This window comes from Cupressus sempervirens, chromosome 2, assembly GCF_028749045.1.
Source record: "Cupressus sempervirens isolate cs-2001-9-10 chromosome 2, ASM2874904v1, whole genome shotgun sequence".
NCBI lineage: Eukaryota > Viridiplantae > Streptophyta > Pinopsida > Cupressales > Cupressaceae > Cupressus > Cupressus sempervirens.
Window position 1 is genome coordinate 680,406,860 of NC_143119.1, and position 5,059 is coordinate 680,411,918.

General features: G+C 31.9%; 1 pseudogene; it reads right to left on the reverse strand.

The window, feature by feature from the left end:
* Positions 1–2,379: 2,379 nt before the first annotated feature.
* LOC149575188 (C4-beta,C20-epoxidase-like) lies at positions 2,380–4,809 on the reverse strand (annotated as a pseudogene).
* Positions 4,810–5,059: the final 250 nt, after the last annotated feature.

Here is a 5,059-nt window from a genome sequence, read left to right on the forward strand (position 1 = left end):
TATATGATCAAAGGATAGTGATTTTTGTGAAGAGCGATAAGTGCTAGATTAGATATTTAAGATATCAACAACAAGAAAGAGGTTTTTGTGCCTATCTTTTTGAATCAAGGAATTGTATTCTATGTTACATGTTTAGGAAGTGGACTCATCTTGTACAATATTTTTTATTGTTGGAAAATTACAACTGAAACAAATTTTCTTTTGTCATTGATGTAAAATCTATTTATAAGACATATTGCTATCTAATCTAAATGTCATATCTATTTGATTGATGAAGAGGATTTGAGAAATTTCTCATAATAATAGACTTAGAGGGAATGTTGAATTATTGAAAGGAAACTACAATGGGCATTTGATTAGTTAGACTTTGATAAGACAAAGTGATTTTTTATAAGAAGAATGTAAAGGTAAGTCAAGAAATAGAGTAAAAGGTTAAGTAATGTTGAGCAATGTTAGTGTCAATCGAGCCACAGTAATTGTCGAGCAAATTTAAGTGTCAAGAAAATCTAGAGTTGACCAAGCATCAATATCGACTCAGAAAGATAGTTGATGCTAAGAAAAAAAAATTATAATGACTTAGTGATTAAGTGATGATTGAGTGTCAAAACTTAGTGATTGCTGACTAATAGTGTTGTGAATGAATTTGGGAAATCATGATTTCTAGTTGAATTAGTTGATTACTTGGGAGATGTAAACCATGTTTAAGATAAGTTTGATGAGTTGGATCATTAAATTCAAGGTGAGTATTAGGTATGATACATGTGATCTAATTTGATGGATAAGAAGATTCTAGAAAATAAGGAAGATGAACAAATACAATGAACCTAATAAACCTAATCTTAAACCCTAAGATCTATAGCGATCATTGAAAATAACAAAGAAATAATTACCCATTTAAAGGGGAAAGAGCCAAAATTATGAGAGAGGGACACAGAGAAAGGAAGATCAGAGATGCACAAGGGTGAACACAAGTATGTAAGAGTGAAAATGATGCAAAAGGAGGTTGCTTGCATAGATGGTGTTGATATGATAAGTGAATATGAGAAGATGGCTTAAGTTTTGTTGAAAGGAGAACATTGATTGCTTGAAGAGTTGCCAAGAGAATCAAGAACATAGATGACAATGGGGAGCTTATTAGTGAATCAATGGTGATCTGAATCTGCAAAGTGAGTTGTAATCATATAAATCAAAATGGTGTTATTTTTTTTCTAATAATTGTAAATAGTTTGTATTGAAGTCCTTTTAAGAGACGTTGACCTAACAGTCATTTGAAGGACTTAATATTCTATGTAAATCATTTAACTAGGTGACATTCTAAGTGAAATTATCAAAGTCCTCTAACAAGACCACTCCTAATGGAGTGATTAAATCTTCGCATAAATTCCTCTTACTGCTCAGGTCACAAAAATTGCATCCCAAAATAATAGTATATCTATCATAATAACTAGATATGACTTCACATTTCTAAAACTGTCCTTTATAACATATTATTGCTTAATATTTTGTCTTGTTAGCCTTCATGCTTTCACGTGTTTCAAAATATAAAAATTTACTTCTCTTGCTTTGGGTTAACATCTAGGATGTCATTTCTAATTAGTCAAGTAATTATTTTGGTAAACAAAAATTCTTAACACAAAATAACCAATTTATTAACTCTGTCATGTTTTGTTTGTTCAGTACTATAACTAGTCAAACCATAATAACTTTGCCTATACCAAACCAAATGCCTTGCACTCATAGGTACATAATTATGACACTCTTCACTACCTCCATATATATTCCCACATGCGAATAATGTCTCTTCGAATTTCACCAATCAAAATTGTTTTGTTGCTCATAGATAATCTTCATGATACTTCTAGACAATTTTCTAAGTCCTTAAAGCAAAACTACATCTTCATAATCTATGCACTTAATACTAAGTATATGTTTCCATAAATGCCAACCTCATGCTATCTATGCTAGCCAAATTGCCAACACCACAAGGGTGACCAAGGGATCTAACCAAATCATAAAAATGTTTTCTCTTAAAATTCAAAAAATGATCATTTTTAAAATTGAGCTAGTGAATGTATATTTTTACTTTTGATTTTATTAAAATTTTAACATAGATATTTTATATATTATCTTTCATTGATATTTTAAATTTAAATGAAGAAAAAAAATATGATATATATAGACCAAATATTTCCTTGTCTTTGAAGTTTTTTTAAAAAGATAGTAATATCATTTCTTATTAAGAGTATACATGCACTCAAAATAAATGAAGAATGTCATTTATTTCATACAACTCTATTACATTAAGAAAATATTTTAATAGGAGATGAAATTCAGAAGTTGTATTAGAAAGATAATGAATAGGAAATAGATCCCTCCTCGTTAAATATGTAATCTAGCAAATGATTTTAGACGATCCTCTACTGCTTTTCCTTCTCCCGACCAATACTCAACTAAATCGCCAAATGCAAATGCTTTATAACTTTGTGGATGTTCATCATCAATAAATTCAAGCGGTGCCTTTATCTCCATCTCATTTGGAAAGGTATTAAAGAAGCCCAAACATAAACGAGATTGTCTATTTTTTACCACGACTCGATGCTTCACGTTGTATATCCTTCCATTACTCCAAGCCTATTGTACAAAAAATATATATAAATAGATCTTTCAATAAATTAGAATTAACCATTCACAATTATGAAAGAACATTCTATTCCAAACATTCAAAATATTATTCAAAAAGGAAGACTAGAATAGTCAATCTAAACAAGGATAAAATTCATGAGCTTATCTTTAAAAAATAGTGAAAATGCTGAACATAAATAATAAAAGTCTGTTCATAATAATAAATTTTCAAGTAATATTCAGTGCTTAATTTTTCTAAGAAGTAAATTTATGTTTTTATTTTGGAAAGAGAGGAAAAAGGTCTCAATGGTTAAGTAATCTATATAATGAATAACCTCATAATTTTTCTAGGAGATGGTTGATGTCTGACCCTCTAATGCACTATTTGTATCATAAGATAATATAGATGTGTGTAATTTATACAGAGTTGACCTAGTCATTTCTCCCAAAAGATATATATATTGAGAAAATTACTCTTGAATGAATTAAAATATCACAATTGACTATGGAACCTTATCAAGAATCTTAAAGAAAAATATCACATATCTTTCAACATAACTAGTATTTAACTACAAGCTATCTTATTAACCTAACCCCTTCTAGAACCTAAATGGACACTAACTCAGAAGAAAAAGAAAGATCATAAAAGTTTTGTTTCTAAGAGCTAAATAGACACCAGTCCAATAAAAAAAGAAACACCATGAAGACTACTTGTGAATTCTCTTAACTAGCAAAACAAAGATTAGCCTGTCCTCAAAACTAATATGTAAAGGGCCTTTAATCTATAGTTAATAGAATAAACCAGTTTGAGAGGTTTATAAGTAGAACCTGAAAGCTGTCGCCCATCACAGCAACGAAGGAGTTAGGAATGGATTTCACATCAACCCAATTGCCTGCCTTGTTCCAAATCTGAAAGCCACCACACTCATCTTCATGCAAAATGCTTACGCTATTCAGATCCGTATGTGGGGAAAGCCCAATCGATTCTCCCAAAAGCTCAGACGATACATCGTACAAATTCATCCGGAAGATCGCCTTCCCATGGTCGAAGTGAGTGGCAAAGTACTCGGTCACTCCAAAACTCGCAAGTATTATCTTGTGAACTTTGTTTAACATTTCCATCATCTCGCACGTGTACGCTTCCATAGTTTCACTGTTCTCAAGGCAGTCAAAACTTAAGTAAACCCTAAAACCTAAAAGAAAGAGGCAAAGAAACAACAATATTGTCATAGCTATGTAGTTTTTGAGTGAAATTTATGGATCTATATTTACATGTACTGATTCACAAGAACCCATTTCTAATGAGAATGAATGGAACACTAACAACGCATGATCTTCAATAAAGATTTTATTACCCTTGAACTTGGGGGCCACTCTTAAACAATACAGGTAAGGAAAGAAATTAAGATTGAAAGAGTAAGTTAACTTTGACTATTTAACAATTCTAAGTATGAAATCAAGCCTTATTCTTTGATCTTTAAGCAGTTCACAAAATTTAAGCTTGAAAAAAGTAAGTCAACATTGACTATTTAACACGTTTTAGGCTACGCATCAAGTCTTAGTATAGATGTTTAAGCGGTCCAAAGCTTGGACTGGGATGAGTGACTTTGCAGGGAGTATAATTAGTACTATGTGTTTTATCTAATCTGATCTGAACTCGATTCTTGTAAACCACTATACATGAAAGATAAAAAATGAATTTGACACAAAAGCCACATAAATAACTTCTAATAACAATATTTGAATATAAATTAATGTGAAAAACATCCCCTACTTATAAAACCTAAAGAGACAGATTGAATACCAGAAGTTTTGATTCCCATGAGGCCACATGAGACGAGAGAAATCTTTGATAGAATCAGAAAGAGGAACCCTTGTGAGAATCAGGCCTTGGCTTTCGTAAAATGGGATCTTAGCTATACCACCCAAGTAACCCGCTAAAGGATTACAGGAGATGTTTTTTTTCTTCGTCTCTGTGGGAAGCTTGAAAACTTCCCGGCATGCCTTATCAGCTTTGAACAGAAGGTCTGGTGGGACTCCATGGTTTACAATACGAAAGCAGCCCATTTCTTGACAAGCTTCTTTAATCTTCTTTAAAAATTCCTCCTATCCAGAGCGAGAGAGATCCACCACGGGAATATCATCAAACATTGCTTCACAGTCGTAAACTTCCACTGCATGAACCATGACATATACAACTTGAATGCAATATTTTTTTAGTATAGAGCGGCCTTCACAAGAACAATATGGTGTTGGATCACTATCCGGAGGCGGCAGAGGCATTTCGTTCCTTCATAACATACAGATGAATATTGCTATGGCCACAAGAACAAGGACAAAAGGTTAGGGCGATTTGTTTGGATTATCAAGAGTTCGGATATTCCAAGATATAATCGATAATAATGGTTAAATTATTTTAGGAAAGGTGAAAAGGTCT